This window comes from Saimiri boliviensis, chromosome 2 (genome assembly GCF_048565385.1).
Source record: "Saimiri boliviensis isolate mSaiBol1 chromosome 2, mSaiBol1.pri, whole genome shotgun sequence".
NCBI lineage: Eukaryota > Metazoa > Chordata > Mammalia > Primates > Cebidae > Saimiri > Saimiri boliviensis.
Window position 1 is genome coordinate 151,725,499 of NC_133450.1, and position 23,125 is coordinate 151,748,623.

The following is a 23,125-nucleotide window of genomic DNA, read 5'->3' on the forward strand; positions in this document are numbered from 1 at the left end:
AGATGTAATCTCTAAAACCCCTGGCTACTACCTAGAACACTTTTTTTTACAATAGGAAATAGCTGATAAATTCACAAAATTTCTTCCCCATTTATAACAGAAATAAAAATTCAGCAAAATTAAGATTTTTTAAGTTGTCAAGGAAGAACAGAATTATACTTTTATTTAATACCTCATAGTTTGTGAGCTCTTATTGTTTGTTTGAGAATAGGGAAGTCACAGGATTCTCAAACAAGAAATAAATCTCTGCTAGTCTAAATGGCTTCCACCTGTAATCTCAAAACTTTGAGAGACCAAGGCAGGAGGACTGCAGGACAGCCTGGGTGACATAGTAAGACCCTGTCACTACAAAAAAATTAAAAACTAGCCAGGCCTGGTAACATACATCTGTAGTCCCAGCTACTCAGGAAGTGAGAGGATCCCTGGAGCCCAGGATGAATGTCAAGGCAGCCGTGAGCTGCATTAGCACCACTGCACTCCAGCCTGGGTGACAGAGCGAGATGCTGTCTCAGAAGAAAAATAAAAGAAATGACTTCCTCATTAGAATCCAGGTTCCAGAGAGGGAGAATAATAATGTGTTTATATTAATCATTAGAGCATTTTTATTAGTTATAGAGATGACAAAATTTTATTCATTGCATTTCTAGGTATTTCTAAAATGTCGATGCTTCCATTTATGGATATAAATCTTGTTAGTCTATCTATACAGTGGCATGTTACTCTTCAGAGTAACTAAATATATTTTATTTAGAGAAAATATGAAATAATATAATTGTATAATTACAACTAAATGGAGGCTGTTACCCTCAATTGGTTTGTAAAAATTCTAACATTGGACCTTTGGTATCTTCTGCAAGATGGCGACAGTTGCCGCTGATCTCTAAACAAAGAAGAGAGAGACTTTTAATTACACTCATTAGGCAACATTGGTTTAAACAGAATTAAAATGCATTTTTTACTGCAGCACTTGTGTTCTTTAATATGTCAATGTGTATTTGGTGTCTCCAGGAGATTACAATGTACCACAATCTCAAACATACGTAACTTCAGAAACTTATAGCAACATCATGCAGGAATATGCTATAAAAGGCATAGATTTGGGAAATACTCCTCTAGAATATGACCCACATTGCATTTGTAGGCTCAGAAATGCACGTGGAAGAAAGCAGATAATCCATGACTGATGGGAGCCGTATCTAATTGTTACTGATGCTCTTGAGGTGGCTCTTCGGGATTACTGGCATCTGCCCAGGATATCTTGAAACCTGCCAAAACAGTTGAATTTTTGCTTACCTGCTTCATTAAATAAAGCATGGTTGCACCATGAATAAAGCAGATGTTATGAGACTCAGGGATCATTATAAGGAAAGCTTCCCAGGCATAGTAAAACTTAAGGTTCTGACATATAAACAAAATTTTTAGAAAAGCTCCTTTTAGATTTTGCTGATATCAGGAGAAACCAATGTTCAGTGAAGACTCCCTGAAGTCCTCTTTTAAAATATTTTCTGTCTATAGCTATAAATCTTGTTGGCCTGTCTCTACAGTAAAACTTCATTTCAACACATCTGAAACAAATATATTCTCAGAGATTACTGTGTCTTCATAAAATGAACGTAACAAACCCAATTTGGCCCTTTCTTGAGGACTGTGTCATTTTGTGGCCATGGAGGGTGTATGGTGCTCAAAGCTGGACTATTCCAGGCTCATTAATATGTGTTGGCCCCACAATGCTTTGTTTTCTGGTTACTTCCTACTTATCCACCTCTGAGGTCCTGCCTTCTTACCCCTCCTCCTTCTTCACACTCTTCCCCAAGCTGTTTCTAATCTGCTGAACTCTCAGAAACCACATTAATATACTTGTTGGCGCAGGCAGCGAACTAGAAAAAAGTGGAACTAGAATGCATACCTGGGTTGTGTTTCTTTGATTAAAAATAAGTAACTTCTCAGAAGACTTTGGTTTTTTTCTTATCAGGCATATATGTAGTTAACAAATGTTATTATGGTTTGGGGCTGCTTTTTGGATAGTGAAGTTTGCCAAAAGGGTGAGGTGTTTTTTTCTTTTTATTTATTTTTTATTTTATTTTTTGAGACAGGGTTTCCCTTTGTCATCCAGGCGGGATGCCGGTGACACAGTCACGGCTCACTGCAGCCTTGATCTCCGGTGGCTCAGGTGATCCTCCCACTTCAGCCGCCAGAGTAGCTGGGACTGCAGGTGTGCATTACCATGCCTTGCTAATTTGTTTGTGTCTTGTAGAGACATGGTTTCACCACGTTGGCCAGGCTGGTCTCAAACTCTCAGACTCAAGAGATCTTCCTGCCTTGGCCTCCCAAAATGATAGAATTATAGTGTTTTTTTTTTTTTTAATTTTAAAAAACAAGCAAAAGAAAAATTATCTGTCAATTTTAAATCCTGTACAATTTCACATTTCAGATAAAATATTTTCTTTTTCATATTCTTGAGGATACACAATGAATTGTTAACTGAACAGCATTTACATAAACTCATTCATTGTACATCTCTTATATGTGAGGAACCCTGCTATCTGTATGCAGGCAATATAACTTAAACTATGGTAAACTAAACCTCTTGCCTTATTGTCTATTGGCTCTAGCCAATAAAATTGAATAATCTATAATGTTTAAATTGAATAATTCTCATTAGTGTTTCATTTAGGCATTTTGCTTTTACATTTCCTTTTGATAAACTCAACAAAAAGGCAAATTTCTTACCTTTCAGTTCTCTTGTGAAGGAAAAAGTATATTATTTACTAATTGTAGTTCCCTTCTTTTTACAGGATTTAAAACAAACAAACAAACAAAACACAGTACCCCAGAAACACTTTGAATGGAGTGCCACTTTAAGGGAAATTTTCTTTTGGGGGAAAGAGGTCTAGAAGGTTCATGTAGGGGTGCCAATGTGGCATTTTCATACAGTGGCACTAATCCCCACAACCAAATGTGTCACTCAATTCTCTGTGTATTACTGTCCCAACTCTCATTTACACAGCCAGGAAAGCTCAGGTCTTTGTTTTAAGTGCAAAGCCCTGCTGATGGGCCGACTTCATCCAGGCCTCTAGCACATTGTCTGTGCTGACTGAACTGGAAAAAAAGACCCATTATTTCTGAAAATGTTAACGTTTCAACACAGGAAAGGACAGTAAGGTACAAACCAACACGGGGTCATCTTTCCTTTGTGCTGGATTTGGTTTCTGAATTCCTTCCTGGGAAAGAGTTCCGGCTGTAATTTTTCTCTCGCCAGCCTAGTGGATAACATCTTTACATCCCCCGTCCGCTTCACCTCCTCTTTAACAGCAAAACACGTGATTCCTTGTATTGTGGAACCTTATGTACTTGCAAACCCTATGCCAGACTGTGAACTGGAGGCAGGCTAAGGGTTACATCTGCTCTGCTATTTATGACACAACACTTTAAGCCTTTAAGATAGGTTCTGTGACTTACTCTAAGGCAATTCAAGCCAACAACTTTCTCTTTCCCTGAAACATTACTATATGTGAGCCACAACTTATTCATTCATTCACTCATGAGGGATGCATTAGGCACCAGGAACTGTAACTTATTCATCAGGGTTCCCTAGTACCTAATGCAGTGTCTGGGACTGAGTATGCCCTTAAGAACTGAATCAATGAATGAGCGGCTGGTTTTTTGCTCATTGTAGTTTCTTTAGAAGAAGAGGAGGAAAGTAGTTGACATGATTCTTAATCAAATAATAGGTAAAAAGTTGGAAGAAAAAGCAGACTGACTTTAACTTGTCTCATACAAATGCAGCAAATATGTGTCTCTTTTGCAAAATCCAAAATTCCTCTCTTATCCTCCCCAGATGAAAATAAGTTGCCTTCAGAGTAAAAAAATAAATCGTAAGCAGTTCCCATTCAGTAATCAGTCAAATATGTACAGTGACAGGCAAAAATGAAATGAGGCATCCCAGATCTGGAATACAACAAACTCAAGCATAACCTCAGCTTTGTGTATGAATACATAAAGGGACATGCCCCAACTAGGGCTGGAGTCGACTGGCTTTGCAAGATAATACTATTTGAAATTTGGACTTCTCTGAAACTGCCCTTGCTTGATATCTTTTGCTTGCAAGGATGGTTAATTTGGTTCTTTACCAGCTAGACATCCAGAGAAAAGCAGGTTTGGTAAAGGGGAATTACAGTACATAAAAATTTCTGTGTGTTACTGACTAAACCTTTGAAGTTGACCCTCACATTCTATGTCACCCCACCCCCAACCAGTAAAGGACATTGGTGCATAAAGCTTGCCTTGTGTGGCTCCAGCTGTCTGTCTGTGTCGTCTTATCCTAATTGCAGCAACAAGCACATTATGTGACATGTAATGGAAGCCTAATGATGATGATGAACGTCATCAGCTGGTTAACGTTTACAAAGCACTTTCACATATGTGCTGTCATGCAGTCTCATATCATTAGTCATCCTCTGGGTCATTAATTAATCATTAATGACTTGGAAAATCATAACTTGGACACAAATAAAACCTGCCTCCTTTCTGTTCTTTTGTGCCATTGAGTAGCATCAAAACGTCAATGCTTTTACATGGTTTAAATTTTCAAAGTCAGTTGATGATTCATATCTCCACATATTGCTGCTCCTCTCCCATTATAAACTTTTGATTTTTGAATGCTTTAATTTTTTTTGTGATTTACTTGGAAATATATTTATTAAATGTATTTCTGTATATTAAAAATCTCCTGAGTATATTTTTCCATCATATATTTCAAATTCCATAAAATGTTTTACCACCATGGATACAAAGTCTGTTAAGCTGATGACCAAAGTCACATTTAACCTATGCTGTTTAAAAAAAAAAAAAAAGTTAAATGTTACATCTTTATAATTTTACCTGTGCAAAGTAAGCCACTGGATTTAAATATGCCTTTAGAATGTGGTGCCTTTCTATAACTTGACAGCGTTTGGAACTTCTTCAAGGGAGTTTTCTCTCCGAGGACTGACCCTATATTACCTAATGCTTAAAAGGCGGTTAATCTACTTGTACCCAAGGAAGTCAGTGATCAAAGGTGTTTCCTTTAGCTCTGATTTCTGTTATCTTAGCCATACCCAATAACAACTGTATAGGTCATTACTGCATGCATTTTTACGTAATTCCTGGCTATATTTTAAGTTCCCACCCATTGTTCCTTTCTGTTTTCATGGTCACTTTCATTTTAGGCTATCCTATTCCTCCTGGAACAAGGCAGTTTATAAATCGCACTGAAGCAAAGGATAGTGTTAAGGCAAATCAATCAGTGATTTCTGTTGAAAACAAATGGGAGAAAAAGTTGCCCTTTACATCCCACTGAGCATATCATAGAAAACAGTTTTGAAAGCTCTTTATAAACCTCAAAGACATAAGTCTTTCATGGTGTCTCTGATCCAGAAGGAAGATACTGCCAATAGTATTGGGACTACCTGCCTAGTAGAGGCCAGATACGTATTCTTCCTCTAGGCTGGCCTTTCCAGTCTCCTTATCAGTCTTAAGAGCCTGAAACCAAAGGTTGTGCTGAACCATCACCACGATTTAGGGCCAAATCAGAAGTCCTGTCTTGTACTTAGGTTGTGTAGTAACTTTGGCCAGGTAAAAAGTAAAAGGAGAGGATAAGGTGGGTAAAGATCGATCCAAGTGAACCAACTGCTTATATTGAGAAAAAAACTAGAAATTATTATTATAAGCTATTTGTGAATACTGTCCAGTTTTGTGCTATAGCTTACAGAATATGCCTTCTGAAAGAAAGCTTTTACTTATTTTTATTAGTTTTAAATTTTGATAATTCCTATTATGCCTTGGGCTATTTATTTTCTTCTGTTATTCCTTGTTTGTGCCTTGAATTCTAAATTTTATTACTATACTTTTTTACTTCCTTAATCTCTGTAATAAGTTTTTTTGTTTGTTTGTTTTTGAGACAAGGTCTCACTCTGTCCCACAGGCTGGGGTGCAGTGACGTGATCTCAGCTCACTGCAACCTCCACCTCCCAGATTCAAGTGATTCTCGTGCCTCAGCCTTTTGAGTCACTGGATGTAATAAGTCTTTTCAAACCATGACCTGTGTTGGTCTGTTCCTTATTTGCTTGATTTTCTAGAGATGTATTTCTTGTCCCGTAATAAGTATGATTATATCTATGTCACCAGTTATGATTCTTATACTTGGAACTTGATTTTTCCTTTTCAGTGCCTTTATTTTTAAGGTCCTTTCTAACCCTGAGATTCTCTAAAATGTTTCTTCTGCCCAAGAAAGAAAAAGAGTTTGTACGGTGCTTATTATATTTTTTCAAACATTTTAAAGCAATGCTAATGCTGCAATAGTATAATTAAAACAATCTCATCAAGTATATATCCAGTGATTGGTTGATTGATCCATTCATTCTTCAAATATCAAGTATCTTCTCTATGCAAGCATGATGCTCAGAACTACACCTACAGCAATAAAGCAGAGAAGGTTCCTAACCCAGTGTTGTTCACAGTCTATTGTAGACCAACTCTCAAACAGGCAAATGCCTTAGGGTAGAATCCTTACCATGATCTAAGCATCTATGGGATCCACTGAGGCACTAAAGAAAGAATGGTCAGTTCTCCCTGAGGTGTAAGTTAGGAACAGTTTATCAATTTAGTTTTGCAGCACAGCAGATTCATAAGGGGTCAAGGAAAGGAACAAAAAGAGCAATTTAGGCAAAGGAAGCAGCGCAAGAAAAACCAGTGAACACAAACCATCGGGACACACTGTTTGGAGACTTGCAAGTGGGTGGTCCTGCAGCTCAAGTTTAGGATGTGAAGGAAGAATGTAATGAGAGATAAGTAAGGAAAAGAGATGGAAAAGGGTTCAGAATGCCTTAAGAAGTTTGGACACAAACTCTGAGCAATGGGGAGCAGCTGAAAGATATGATCAGGTTTGACAGACTCTTTTAATACAATCAACAGTAACAGTAAGATCATTTCCAGGAATAGCAAGTCATCTTTTAAGGCTACAGCAACATGTGGTGACAGGTTTACAATCGGTGAATGTAGTTCGTAACTGTATTACTCTGTAAAATGAAATCTCTCTTTCCCTTTAAGTTTTGGTTTGCCTTACTGGTTTTCCATTTCAGTTCCAAAAATATCTCCTAGACTTTCATGTCCTGCTTCTCTCTCTAGGAACGTAAATTTCAGATTCTCCAAACACTTTATGCAGGTGCTGGCCTTGGCTTCAGTTCCTTTCACTCATTGTCTCCTATAGATAGCAGATTATTTCTGTTGTCCAGGCTTCATATCGGTAACAAACTTAGCAACTAAGCAAAGGTTTCTCAGCTTGCATTTGAAACGCCTTTATTCCCAAAGGGCTCAGATTCAAGAGACTAGTTCAGCCCAAGTTTTATCAGCAGCTTCTGCTATCTTCAGGCTGCTTTTAAATTTGCAGTACAAGGAAACCACTAAAATTTTCAAAAACATTTGCTTTTAAACTGACTGTGAGCTGCTTAGTGAGAATGTGGGTGCCTGCAAAACCAACATAAAGACCGTCCTAATGAGTCACTTATTGCAGCACTGGTCAGGGATGTTATTCAAGCAAGGGGATCCCAAGAGCTAGGCAACCTCCAGAAACTGGAGTTAGTGCTTTAGTTGGCCTTGAGCTGTTAATTGTCTGTTGTTTAGAGACAACTCCCTCTACAACTTGAGCCTTGCTATAGTTTATCAGTCTGACCCTCCTTGAACTTCACCACAAATGCTATTAATGGCCAAAGCACTATTACACAACAGTAAAGGGAACTTGTTCTATTAGGTTGGTGCAAAACTAATTATTTTGCACCAACTAATATGTTATCAGCTTAATTTAGAAGCCATTGTTTCTTTAATCTTTCAAGTCATTAGCATACTCCCAGTGTTCTCTCTACTACATGTAATCAGTTTCTTCTCCCACTTGGAGACGGCTGCTTATAGACTTTATCAGTTTTCTAGAAATTTGCCTCTGAGAAAATAATTTTCTCTTCAAAACTCAGCCTAGACTTCATGAGCTGTTACAACTGTTTGATGTAATAAAAGAACTTCTAAATGGAATTGTTGGGAAATAGAGATCTAATTCCACCCCTGATCTTCTCTACCCTTATTCATCTCAGTTTTTACAGTTACCAAAAAGAATATGAGTAAGAATATAAAATACGTGTCTTTCTGTGCTTGGCTTATTTCACTTAACATAATGTCCTCCAGTTCCACTCATGTTGCTGAAAATGACAGGATTTCATTCTTTTTTACAGCTGAATAATAAAACATTGATGTCATGGAGACAGTGAGTTACTAGAGGGCTGGGAAAAGGAGCACCAAAGGAGAGATAAAGAGAGGTTGGTTAGTTGGTACAAATATATAGTTGGATAGAAGGAATAAGTTCCAGTCTTCATTAGCAGAGTGGGGCAACTACAGTTAACAAGACTTTATTTATATTTCAAAATATCTAAAAGAGAAAATTTGGAATGTTCCCAACACAAATAAATGATAAACGTTTGAGGTGATGAAATCCCAATTATTCTCATTTGATCATCACACGGTTTATACATCTATCAAAATAGCACATGTACCCCACAAATATGTACAACTCTTATGTGTCAATAAAAAAAGATTGGTCATAAGGTCTGCCTAGGCCAAAATGTTCTGTGATCTTAGGCAATTCTTTGCTCTGCTCTGGCATGTAGAAAACTATTATAAACTAGAGGAATTCATTTTAATAAGGCATAAATATCCTGGTTTAAGCATTAGCCCCTGCAAATCTCATCATTGTTATTTGTTAGTAGTAATCTTTTAATTAAAATCTGCCTAATTCAATCCAAGAGTCATATACAATGAACACGTTAGGCTTGCTTGCTTTCTTTTCTTTTCTTTTCTTTTCTTTTCTTTTTTTCTTTCTTTTTTTCTTTCTTTCTTTCTTTCTTTCTTTCTTTCTTTCTTTCTTTCTTTCTTTCTTTCTTTCTTTCTTTCTTTCCTTCTTTCTTTCCAGTCTCTGTAGAGACTGCCAAAAATTGCCAACACCGACTGTATTTCAAGTTGTCATGGCGGGGTATTGGGAACAATTTTCAATTAGCAATAATCACGCCTCGGCTAAACCTCATTGGCTATGATACTGCCACTGTGCAAAGTTAAGCTTTCATTAATAAATGTTAAAATATCTTAATTTCATAATGAATACCAGTTGTGATTAAATACCTCTATACTTTGCATTTTGTTGTTATTGAAAGTACTCTATCTGTTCACAAACTGACTAGTCCTTTTTTTTGTACAGCAATTCACACACATTCACTTTTGAATTCTTTTGTCTTGCAGCATCTGGTTCCTTATTTTCTGTGCCTGTCTGTACCGCATAAAATAAACTGAAGATATGGCACTTATCTGCTTAATGTAATCAATATGTGCAGCTGAAGCAGAAAATTCATCCAGATCCCAATATGTTTTAAAGAGTTGTAGCTCTTTAGTGATTCATTTGGCTAAGTAAGTCTGTAAAAATTAATGCACCACTTTACACTAGTCTACAAGGCTATATTGCGTTAACCTGCCATAGACAGGGAGCAGAGCAGATAGAAGACAGAAGTCAGTATCTCCAGAATTTTTGAGCTGTTCTGCCACTGTGTCAACATATCATAAACTTTTTAACAACAGCCTGCACCAAAACAAACATATTTTTGTGAATTGTTACTGTTCTGGTTTCTATCTTTTTTTCCTAGGGATTGGACTTTATCTCATGTTTTTTTTCTAAAAGTACTCTTAGTCTTTAATGGTCTTTCTTGTGACCCATCAATTACATATTTTTAGTTCCTTTTTAGACTTTTTAGGGTACCTCTGCTTGGTTTATTTCACTTAACATTTGACCCAAGTATTGCTTTTTATAAGAGAAGACATTTTCCCTATGTGGTGAGATTTCACTGGAGTCCCATCTGGCTAATCCTTTCCCCGTTGCCTAGATTAGGATTATCTAATAGTTTAACCATCTCTAGTCTAACTTGCTATTTCTTCCAGGTGTGTTCTTTGTAAGATCAACCTCTATAGTTTCTGGGTTGTTTTGAGGGTGAGTCTGTGGTCTCTTTTTTTTGCAAGTTATAAAGATTATAACTTTCTAAGGTCTTTCTCTATCTGAAATATATTCTTAGTGCAAGTTCCCCCCAAAAAGTTTGTAAATTCATTGAAAATTCATTGAAAATGGTATTTCTAATATAATATGAAGTAGGCAATTGTAGAAAACAATGTTCCTTGTTCATAAATACTGGGAATTTTCTATAATCCATTTAGCTTCTCATAAAACATGAGAGTTATCATAGGTCATCTGTAATTGATTGGTTCATTGTATTAGATGATTCTAATCAAAATATCAGATGTGAGGAAAAGGAAAATTTGGGAACTCAATTCAGATATGAATTATATAGTTTTATTTCAGATAGTGTTGTACAATTATTGTGTCCCTTTAGATTTCAGCAAAGTGTAAGCTATCTTGCAGATATATATGCCTATTCAGACTGGTCCAAGAGGCCCTACCCAGTTGTAGAAAATACTAGGGATTTTTAAGAACCTTCTTATAAGTTAATAATCATTGCACATAAGAATAAAATACAAAGCTGTGCACATTTGAGAATTGTGTAAAGAAAAGAAAATGCAGCCCTGGGTCTCTTCAGAGCCCAGATCCATATCTATCTGGACTGGCATACAAAATTGTCATAATAGCACTAACATTTATATAGCACTTTGCAAAATGCAAAGTGCCTTCATATACAATATCACATTTGATGTTCAGTATGCCTGGGACATAGGTGCTATTATGATCTTCTTTGGGCTGATGAAGACATACAGGCTTTTAAAAGATAAGGTATCTTCCCAAGCCATGGCACTAGCACTCAGTACAGTCAGCATTCAAGCCAATGTTGTCTGACAGCAAATCTTTGTTCCCGTTTTGTACTCACACCTTAGCAGTAGGGCCCTAGTACTGCAATGAGTCCTGTTAGAATCAGTGTGGCACTAAAACATAAGCTTTTGAAGACACAGATCCTCAAGAAGGTCTATTGTATGAAGTAGTGTTGCCATGATACTACCAAAATTTACATAGCAAACTGTTGAGTGCTGTATGTATTTTGGTAATATTATGGCAATTCTATATGACAGCCCAATTAGATATAAATCTGAGTTCTGGAGAAGCCAAATATTGCATTTACTTTTCTTTAGAAAATTCTCAACTGCACATAACCTTGTATTTTATACTAGGGACTGTACTCCCAAGTCCCTACAGCCGTGCCTGGTACATGGTAGGTACTCAGGAAACATTCGTTTAATAGGTACATGGATGAAAGATGATGACAGTATCACTGGCCTTTGTACCAATGGCATGGATCTTGATATTTAAATAAATGCTATTGTGTCCATGAGATACAAATGCTGAATGTACCAAACTGGTTTGGTACAGCCCCAGAAAATCCAAGTAATGCCCCATGGTCCCTCAGGCTCAGGTATCCACTAACCTCATAGGCCAGAGCAGAACTCTGCTGGGTCGTAAGCTTGACTTTGCTCCGAGCTGGTAGTGTCCTGAGCAACCTCACTGAAAATGTTTCTTTCTTTTTGTTGTTCATATAGTGTTATTCTATATGTTTATTTCATAGACACATATCCACTGCATTTGTATATAATACCAAACAAACAAAAAACCTTGCATCTTTGTAGCTCAACAAGGACACATGTTGGTATTAAAATTTTGTGGGATGGCTTATGGGTACCTTTGCATTCTGCCTGTTATATAGGCTCTCCTCCAACAATGTTCCAGACATTTCCCTAGTTCCTGGACATCCGTGACCCAATCTGTCCTCCAATATGTTGCTGTTTCCTATATGTGCAGTAAAACCTTAAGCATATTATAACTTTCAGCATTTTCCAGTAGAAGAAATTTGTGCTTACCTCATCATATTTTTCAGCTTCTTTTAAAATAACTGAGAGGCTTAGAATGTTTTGCATAAGACTTCTTTTGTGTCTTAGGCCTTCTATGGGAGAAAAGAGAAAGAATCCTTTGATGTAAATCTTTTCTGATGTAATCCTTTTCTAATATTAATCTTATTCACTCTGTGTCAATCTTTAATTACCATTAGTCCTTTAATCCGGCCATGTGTGGGATTTGGGAAGGAGGGTGTTTTGCTTCCACAGTAATGTGACTCTGGTTCCATAATTACAGTTTTCCCTTTTCGGTTAATAAGAGTATAGGGCCCTAATTTTTCCAGGTCTAGGAGGTGTACTTTCGATCCCAAAGCCATCAGGATTATTACTAAAAGTATGCAGTATTCCATGAACTATCAGTAGTCACCATGGGACAGTTGGATTTTTATATTATACTGATATTTCTGTTAGTAGCAACATCATCATAACTTATATTTAGTGTTTTATCATTTATAAAGATATTCGTATTCTTTATCCACTTGAACCTAATGAGAGCCCTATAAGGCATATGAGGGCTTTCTTTTTATGGTCAAGGAAACTAAGGCTAAGAGCATTTGAGTGAATTGCCCAAGTTTTCTTATGACAAAACCAGTTCTCTAGCCCAAGCCCCTGCCATGATCCATGTGATTTTACCCGGAAAACCTCCCTAGCATGGTTATGCTGCCCTTCCAATCTGGAGAACCTATGGGAAATAGTTTCATTAGCAAAAACATTGCTGGTGTCTCAGAAAATATCTGCACATACATACAATGCTAATAAAGCAATCCAGTGCAGGAGACTCTGCTTTGTGGAAATATATCATCAATATTGCCTTGTTTTCAGAGTATATTGTAGATAGATAGTGCTTTGTGCTTGTTTGAAATGCTATCTTATGTTGCAGCATATGCACGACCAGTAGTTAGAGTAGATGGTATTTTCTCAATTTCATCTGTGGGTATATTTGGTCATGTAGAAATTAAGTGATTTTTTTTTAGATACATGAAGGTAACAATCAGAACAAGAAACCTATATTTTTTGTTGGTCAACTGATTTTCTATTCCACCACATACTGTGGTTGTAATAATAAATACTGATTTTAGCCACTTACATCTAAGTATTGATCGAGAATTAGAATAGTCTCTTTAATTGAAACTCTTCAGCTACATACAGAAATATGCTTGTTTAAAACAGGTCTTAACCATCCATAAAAGTGATAGATTCTCATAAATGCTTGCAGATTGGCTAATTTGGTGTTTTGTTTTGTTGAAGTCAAACAGACAAATATGAAACTCGAATCCAAAGAAGTAGCAATGTATTAATTTGAGACTTTTTTCTCTCCAAAAACAAAAAATGTTAAATAATTAAACTGAGTTAAACCACATTATTCTTTCAAGATAATACTTTAAAAAATAAAATGTGGCACAGCTGTGAAAATAATTTTGATATTATTTGTAATCTCAAAATTCAGGATCTGACTTCATTTGTTTAAAGGCAAAGAAGTGCTGATCTAGAGGAATTACCCTATTTCTAGGTATTTCTGCCAATTTACAGATGCCTTTCTTATGTTCTGACTCTCATAAAGGCCTCTTTTTCTGAAAGATATTACATATTGTGAACTCATTTCACTTTTAATTCACTTGCGGCTAAAAAAAAAGTAAATTATCCCATGAATAATTAATTTCTATATATAGTCTTCCAAAACTTTAAGACACAGAATGTTAAAATAACACAGGTAATTCATTCTGAGAATTAAGTCCTCTTCAGATAATTGCTTTCCATTTTCCCCTCTTTTTCCTTGTTCCTGCCCCAACCACGGAAGTCTAGTTATCATCCAGGTGTTCACCCTGCTGTGGATCTGTAAGTTGGGTGGAGCTTGGTGGTCCATAAGTTCTGAAATAAACTTCCTTATATAATGAAATGAAGCTGTGGGATATAGTAAGTACCTAAGACACAAGGTGAGAAAGGCTTGAGGTCAGGTCTGACTTTGCCAGCCCCAAGGTCTTGGGCAAATCTTCAGAACTATGAGCCTAAGTTCTTTAATCTTGGATATGGGGACAAAGATGACAACTTACAGAGTTGTCATTAGTATTAAATGAGATGATACATAAGATATATCCTAATGGAGGTGGCTTATGGTACATAATATGTGTTCATTTTGTATAACAACCCAAGAGGAGCGGAAGAGATAACTAATGATCCAATTTTATTCATTTGAAATCTTTATCTTCCAGTATTTCTATTTAGGTTTTTGTTTTTCCAAATTTTGCTATTGGTTTTCATTTTTATTGCCTAGTTTGACTATAAAGCTTAAAAAGTCAAATAGTAGCACCTTTCACACAAAAAACAGTCCATGGCCTACCACGTCTCACCCTACATAGCTGCTTTCACATCCACTTTCAACTCTAAAAGCATCTTTTTCTTGCATTTAACTCTATGTTTATAAGCAGCATCTTATAGTTCTATTTTTTTATTTTGCATGTTCGATACTTTTACTTTGAAAAATGGAATTTAGCTCTTTTATTCCCTTTTCCCAGCATATACTTCATCTTTTCCCTTACTCTCAATATAGAGTTAGCAATTATTTTTTTCCAATTTTTCAGTATTCAGTGTTTTCATTTTCTATGAGTATGCAGATTTCCTTCACTGCTTGGCCCAATAATAAAATTATTCGATCTCCGTTTCTCTACAATACTTTAGGTTAGTTGTATGTGGTTGTGTGTGTTGTTGTTTTCCAGCATGCACTCCAGCCTTGAGTGGCTGTTCCCAGCTCTGCCGCAGAGCTGTCTCATCATCTGGCACTTTTGCTTTTCCATCCTTCTATGAATTCCCTCTGCCTCTGTCTTGTGTTTGGTTCCCTGTTTTTAGATACCATGTATTTTCCTGTTTATGGAGCATATTTTTCAATAGCATCCCATGAAAAGTTGTAGCGTATGGGGTTAAATTTTGAACTATTTTAAGTACTAAAATGTATTTATTTTGTTCTCATGCTTATTAAAAATCTTTTCCTCATGATTTCAAGATCTCCCCATTGCATTCTAGATTTCCTTGACTCTTGATCTTATTTATAAAACATGTTTTCTTCTGTCTAGATGCCCGTAGAAACTTATCTTTGTCTCAGTCTTTAAAAATTCTACAGTGTTACTCTTTGGTGGAGGTCTGTCTTCATCTACTCCATTGAGCACTCACAGTCACCCCTTCAATTTGGAAATTTATACACTGCAATTCAGGAAATTGTTTTTATATCGTTTTTTGATAATTCTCTTTTGGTGTTCACTGTTCTCTTTTACTGGAAACCTTTATTACTGAGTCTCTACTTTATACTTTTTCCCGTTTTCTCTTTGTTCCATTTTCTAGGAGATAGCCTCACCTTTATCATCCAGTGCTTCTGTTTAGGGTTTTGTTTTTCCTGTTGTATCTCTTAACTTTCAATACTCTCTTCTTGTTTTAAAAATGTCCTGTGTTATAGTCTCTCTTCTTCCATGCTTAGATCTTTTTTAGTTCTATGAGGCTACTGATTATACTATTTGTATATATTTTATACTATTTACCATATATATATTATATAGTATACTATGTTATATACTAATTTATAGTATGTATATGCTAGAGTAATATACCAATTTATAGTATGTATATGCTATATAGAGTAAATAAATTTATATGTCATATGCTATAAATATTTGCATTTTATAGTATGTATACTTATTGTATACTATTTACTGTATATGTATACTACATATGCTAAGTATATACTATATATATACTTTATGCTATTTACTGTAATTTTCTGTGCTGTTTCCTTTATTTTAACGCTTTTTGTCTTTTATGATAGAGTCTTTCCCTAACTCCTGATGACCCTTAGCTCTTACTTAAGCCTTTTCTATTACTTACGTTTAAGTATAAGCTTGCTCTTATACTTCAGAGTAAGGTGCTAAAACTCAGATTGGGAATTCATTTGTCTTTAGGTGGGATTTATTGACCAGTGGTCTTTTCAATGGATACCCAATATTTTGTTAGGAGAGCCCTGAAAGTTAAGATCATGAGGTCTGTTTGGTGCTCTGCGATATTTACAAAGTAAAGTCCACCAATGTCCTGCTGGAAAGCATGTGTTGGGTGGGGTACAGATGGTCAGGGGTTGGAGGAGGATATTCAGCTAAACTGATCATGGTCTAGCGGTTGACAGAGGTTAGAAAACAGGCACGAGAGGGTGACATTACCCATCAATGTGTAGACTCTGACTCACATTTTTGTTTTCATCTTGGTGCCTCATACTTTCTTTCATCTGTGCCTCTGGATCCAGTCTAAGGTTTAACTTCTCAAAATAATCAACTTCTGGTCTTCTCCCTGTGTGGGAGAGGAACAGTTTTCTGGCTTTGTGAAGTGGAGGAGGAAATTTGGCCGCTTCTTTTAAAGACTTCCAACCAAATGTCCGATAGGGGCTTGGCCTTACAACTCCACCAATCTCCTAGCCCTAAAAATACCTGGTGCCTTTATTCCTAAGCCTGTCTGAGGTTCTGTGGGGGTAAATCAGGTTGTTTCTTGCTGGCTGCATGACCCCTTCCAGTCCCTAAGCTTTGAACATTCTCTAATTGGCAATGTTAATTACCATACGTCCATTCATGTTGAAACTTCCAAAAATTTTGTTGATATCTGTTAAGTATTACCATCTCCTTCTCCACACTCTTCTCCTTGTAGATTATGTCTTTCCTTTCATTTTAGGAGAATACTTGAGAGAAATAAAGATAAAGCATATGTCTAATCTTCCAGGTTTGATCAGAAATGCTCTTGAATCAGCCTCCTTCCCATTCTAAAAAGGTCACTACCTCTTAACTTAGGCAAAGGTCAGCTTGAGGGGAACCACATCTCCTTCTTCCTCTCATCCTAGGCCCAGGAGTCAAGTAGGCGCCTCTGCTGAGCAAAAGTAGATAGACAGTACTAGTGAACTATCACTGGCTGAGGAAGAGGGTATGATACAACCATTCTTTCAGTCACAACTGAATTTTTTGCAAATGGCATGCAATGTGCATTAACAATGGAGGTAAGACAATAGGCAAAAGTTTACAACAAAACCCATACTTTTCAATGGCAAACTAAATTCAAGAGTAAAATCCCTCCAATAAAAAAGAGATAACGTTTTCTGGGAAAAGGCTTGGAGAATGCATATCAGGTAATTTCTAACTTTATCTTAATTATCCAGAAAATTTTACTTCTAAGATCGGAACACACACACAGACAAAACACACGCACCCCCAAAATAAAAGCAAGAGCAAAAAATACTCCTAACTCCCATTAATCCAATAAGAAATCAAAAAGCGACTACATTGCCATAAAAATTCACATTTTCAGGGACCTACTATGTGCTGAGTGGTTAGAATGGTTCATAGTAAAGACTGAAGCTAATCCTCCTTTAGTCGTATAAAGCATCATCATTATAGTTAGTTGAGGATAGCCAAATCTAGTTAGTTCGCCTTCTTGGTTCTATGGAGCATGCTACAATCTGTGCCAGATGCAATTAAAGAATGGTTCAAATGGCAATCTGTAGAGCTTTGAAGATATCTGTGGGAAATAGGCTGCTTGGCTGTTCATTACCACTGTAATAGATTAGAAGTGACATTGGTTTAAAATAAAAACAACAACTCATCATTCTGGTCCGGTTGACCAATTAGGGCATTCACACTTGTCATACTGCAGTTGCACAATTGTTGACATTATTTTTCATCATATGATGGCTATGGGAAAGATACACAATACTTTATAGATTACATCTCTGCTTCTGCCCAAATTAAAGTCTTCGTGCTTATGAGAGTATGTGTTTATGTACATAGATGAAAAGGAGCAAGCCATTTCCTGGTGGTAAAGAAGTGAGATGATACTTGACAAACAAATGTTGAAACCCACAAGATATGCAGACACTAAGAAAATAGATTTGTATGGGCTGTCTCATTCCTTCAACTGTAACATAAAGAAGAAGAATCATAACTACTGGAATAAGAGATTTATAGTAGCCTGCCGGAAGTCTCTTCTTATCATGCCAGATATTCAGGAAAACTCTCCTGAAGTACTACATAAAAAGGCATCATGTTGGCATAAATATCATAGCATAAAATTTTATATAAAATTTGCATCACATGTTCTCTCCAATAAGCTCTTCAAATGGAGAATAAATTATTTTTATATTTATATTCTGCATGTTATTTCTAAGTTTGAATAACACTTTAGATGAGTAATGACATAGTGAGAATTCATTTTGTCAGTGAACAGTTAATTAGCTCTGAAGATATATCCAGAACTTAGGTAAATATTATTTAATTTTCTTATTGTAACTTCAACATTGAAGTTTGGAAGGAGACTACATGTTGACAGGGCACAATTTGAACTTAATACAACCTAACCTAAATCGCTGGAACACAAATCCTGAGCCCTCTTTCTTTCTAAGCAGTAGCCCAATCTGCTAGACACAGGTGACCTGTATAGAGAAATCCAAGTGTTGTAGGAGTTAGGTTGTGTATATTGGTAAACTCTAGGCAGAATCCTATTACAGATTTTAATGTAGAAGAATGACCTTCCTTTTAACTCAACATATGTTTTGATTTTATTTCCTGTCAATTGTCAGTTATAAGTATTGACTCACCAGATGCAGTGGCTCATCTCTATAATCCTAACACTTTGGGAGGCCGAAACGGGTGGATCACCTGAGGTCAGGAGTTCGAGACCAGCCTGGCCAACGTGATGAAACCCCATTTCTACTAAAAATACAAAAATTAGCCAGGTATAGTGGCTCATGCCTGTAATCCCAGCTACTCAGGAGGCTGAGGCAGGAGAATCACTGGAACCCAGGAGGTAGTGTTTGCAATGAACCAAGATTGTGCCATTGCACTCTAGCCTGGGTGACAAGAGCAAAACTCCATCTCAAAAAAAGAAAAAAAGTATTGACTCATTATAAATAAAAAGAGACACTGTCAAAGGATCTCCCATCTCAGCCATATTTCTCCCACCTCAGCAATATTTCACCCTCAAACCCTTGACCCCATCTCTTTTTTCTGTGTTCAGGGCAGCAAAGGTGGTAGAAATAAGCACTGTACACCCAGGATTAAGATTAGAAGGTTCAGATGCATTTGTTATACAATATAAAGTAAGGACAGAAGGCACTGAGGGGAAATGGAGACAAGATAATTATTTTAAATCACTGCTATTGTTAAGGTAATAATAGGGCAACTCCTGAAACCTAAAACTCTTTGGGAGTTCCCATTGTAACAGTTCCACCATCGATGGTCACACATAAGACCTACTGAATCAGTGCTTTTCAAAGATGATATGAGGTTTAATTTATATCTATTAAAAGAAGGAAAAAACACTAAGGCAGACATGGCTCACATGTATGTTTGGAAAGTAGTTTTGTTTAATTTGGCCTGCTTATTAATAATTGAGTCACTTGTTCTTACTGATTTTAACTTAAATCTACCTAAGGACTTAATGTACAATGCAAATGCAATTTTCTAAAATGGTGATGGTTAACATCCTGGCCGTAAGTGTGATACCGTAAGTCTATAACATTCACATTTAATTCTATTGTCATTATTTTTGGTGAGTAAGTTACAATATATAGATTGAAAAATTTTACTTTCTATGGTATATTTTAAATGCCAAGTGGCCAAATTTTGTTCATTTGTATTATTAAGGGCAATTTGTGCTGTTCTATGCTAAGCACCAGAGACTTGGGCAGAAATAAGGTCTGGTTCTTATCTACAAGGGTGAAAGAGATATGGAAAAAAACTGATTGCAAAAAAAGTTTGAATGAATATGCTCTAGACAGAAGCAGAAGTAAACGTATAGTACACAAAGAAGGAGATAATTAGAAAACTCAAGAAAAACTGAAGAAAATGGATTTTGAGCTCAGCTTTGGAGGTTAACTAAAGTTTTCTTGGTAAAGGAAGCAAGAAAGGAAGAAGGCTGAAGCCCTGAGAAAAAGCAGAAACAAGTACAAAAGTGTGAATATGAGGGCTGGTTGGAGAAATGATCTAGATTGGTAAAGAGTAAGGGTCATTGAGAAGTTTAATAATAGTCAAGCCAGAAAATGCAGTTTGGAGGCAAATCACATGGATATTTGAATGCTATGGTAAAACATTCAGGCATTGGAGGAAGAGACTAACCCATTCTTCCCTAAGGTTGAGGAACAGTGGTTTTCAACCAGGGAAAAAAATTTGCCCCCAAGGGACATTTGGCAATGACTGGAGACAATTTTGGCTGTCACAACTGGAGGTGGGCTACTGATAACTAGTGAGAACTGGCCACAGATGTTGCTAAACATTCTACAAGGCACAAGGCAGTGCCCACAACAAGGAATCATTCAATAGTCAATAGTACCCAACGTCAACAATACCGAGATTGAGAAATCCTGTTTAAGAAGATACTTCTGATGGCACAGTCAAGGATGGGGAGCAAGGATTGGGGGCACAGAGTTAGCCTGTTTAAAAAGTACAGTTAGTACTGGAGTGAGATGAAGAGGATCTCAAATGAGGCAGCAGCAGGGGGTTGGGCATGTTGCAAGTAGACGTCAGTAGGCCAACTCTGAGAAACTCTGATGAAGTGGAAATGCTAGCAATGTCATTCAGAAAGCAGTTCATGGAATTATCTGTGATTGTTATTTACAAGTTGAGAATCGGGATACTCACCTTCACCTACAGATTCAGAATCTGTGAGCAAGGGACCAGAGTAGGCATTTTTACCTTCTTCTGGGATGATTTTTAGCAGGAGTTCTGCCTCAAGTCATTGATTCCTCAACCTGTTTTCTAATACATTGGAATGCTTATAATTATCTCCAGGATTGTCATAATTTATGTTTAATCACTTAAATTAGAAGGAGACATGTCCTCCAGCTCTGTGAAGCAGGAACATAAACCAAACACATTTAGGATGTTGCAAAAATCAAAGCCATAACTGTATACAGAGACCGTTTGGAGTTATTTATATAACATGCGAAGTTGCTCCTGTAATAAGAAGCACCTTTGCCACATGCCACATGCCACACACACACATGCATACTTTGCCCCATACTGGGGCCATTGCCAGTTCTGCCCCCACTTGCCTGGTCAGCACATTCTCAAAAGAATGGTTAATTTAGTTCTGCATGCTTTCACCAGGTCACTGCACCCCAAAGTGAAATCAGACATTTGCTTTATAGATGCCAACATGCTATCCAAGTTCTCTGGGCAGGAGTTAGAATTGGAGGTCATATTTATTTTCTTCTTTTCATGTAACTATTTCCCAAAGGCCCTCAGTGAATTAGCACAACTTTTTTAATACAGAAAGAACATACAAAAACAAGTTGTAAAGAAACAACTTGAAGAGTTTGCCTTTGGACGCTGCCCTGGAAGGGACTGTTATAAACCACACCCTAACATAGACTCCCTAGGAATCTCTTCATTATGCATGGTAAATAGAAAACAACCAGCCAAATGCTGAAAATCAAATTCCCTTTGATGAATCACATTAAGAAAAACCTTGGGCCATCAAGACCCACGTGCATCGAGCTAAAAACTGCAATCATTTCCAAATGCAAAGTAACTCCTAGGATCTTACCCCTGATACACACAGAATGTTTCAGCCTCTGTACTTGTCCTGGAAATTCAGTCCCTTTCCAAAGATGAAAATACTCTACCTTAGAAGCCAGCAGGCCCTGCCTTCTACATGAAGGAGTGAGTGTAATGTGATCGTATCTGAGTAAGAAGTCCTTGCTTTATTACTGGCTTTGCCAGTTGTTAGTGGCATGAACTTTAGCCAGTCTCATCGCCTCTCAATGTCAGCTTCTTCTACCATAGGGCTCAGGTAAAGCAAATGAAGTGCTGAATCTGTGAGTTGAGAAGAAGTGAATTTTCTGGTATCTTTGGCTCATAGGAATCTACCATTACCTTTTTTAACTTTACAATGAAAATCACCAAAGTCACTTCAGAGGAGGAGAAATTAATGTGGACCTAGAAACTGACTAGAAATGGAATAGAAAAAGCATCAGAGACCAGCTTCCCAAGCTCTCTGTCTCCCATAGGCTCCTTGATTTCTGTCTCATACACAGCATTTCTGTTTCTAACTGTACAAGCACTACAGAGTACTCAAAATGCATGTAATATCCTCTCTCAGTTTCTGCTAATACATGTGTTGTTGCCTATTTGGAACTTTCTTTACCTCAAGACTTCTCTGCATTAATTTCCCATGCCTCCTCTAAGTTTCTAACTTCCAGTTTCAGAAAAGGGATTATAATTGGTTAGTTTCTCTTTGGGGAAAATGCACAAGTCAAAAGTAGTGACCACTGGTGAAGTTTTTGCTCCTGAGTCTCACTACCACTGGCCCATTTGTCTATTCAGCTATGACCATGGGGATGGATGTGGAAGTGATGTTCTTGTAAAAATGACCATGTGTAGTCAGAGAGGCACTGATGGTGATCTCTAGGAAGTACATTGGTTTGAGAACTTCCCTGTAACTCTTGGATTTAGTACTCTTACATATGTATCATTTTGAAGTTTGTTACTATCCCATTATTATTAAGTTACAGGAAACACATATGTTCAGAATGTTGCCTTTGGAAATGAGTCCATGGTTTAAACTGTACCCAGTCAAGAACAAAGTCACCACTCACTAAAATGAAGGAGTCAACCTTCATTATCCTTTTTTCTTCATGGTATTATGAAGTCATTGAGAATAGTTGCCATGACCTGCAACTAAGCATCCTTGCAGGGTCACTTGGTAGAATCTTTAAAGGTGCACTACCTCAACAGTGCAGAGTAGACCTCATGTGATCAACAGTATAAATAAGGGAGTGGGCTACTTTATGCTCTGGCTAAGAATAACTTCCAGGAACTTGAAAACATGATGATAATGTTATTTTTAGAGCATACTTGATGATTATTTAAGATAATTCACTCATCTGTTTTCAGGAAGGCAATGTTTTCTAGAATAGTCAAAATTTCTTGCTAAGTGTGAAGTTTCAGTGTCATTCTGAATAAAATAAAGTATCTGAATAGCCACTTGAAAAATACAAAAACCAAAAACTACAAAAACTGCACCTGCAGTTTTATGGGTATTCTAACATCCAGGAATGGAAAAGAAAGACAACCAAAATTACTTTAGAAATTTATTTACAGCCATTCCAAACAGCTTTGGCATTTCCTCTTGAGAGATATGATTTATGTCAGCACAT

The 23,125-nt window shown here is 36.8% G+C and overlaps 1 protein-coding gene and 1 non-coding gene across 14 annotated transcripts in view; one reads left to right on the plus strand and one right to left on the minus strand.

Annotated features, from left to right (window-relative positions):
* TRPM3 (transient receptor potential cation channel subfamily M member 3) overlaps positions 1–23,125 on the plus strand; it is a 919,012-nt gene that overhangs the window by 532,147 nt on the left and 363,740 nt on the right. The gene's annotated exons all lie outside the window — the stretch shown is intronic.
* On the minus strand, positions 8,993–9,133 carry LOC120360715 (U4 spliceosomal RNA). The gene has a single exon (XR_005577147.1). It is a non-coding gene; the product is annotated as a U4 spliceosomal RNA (small nuclear RNA).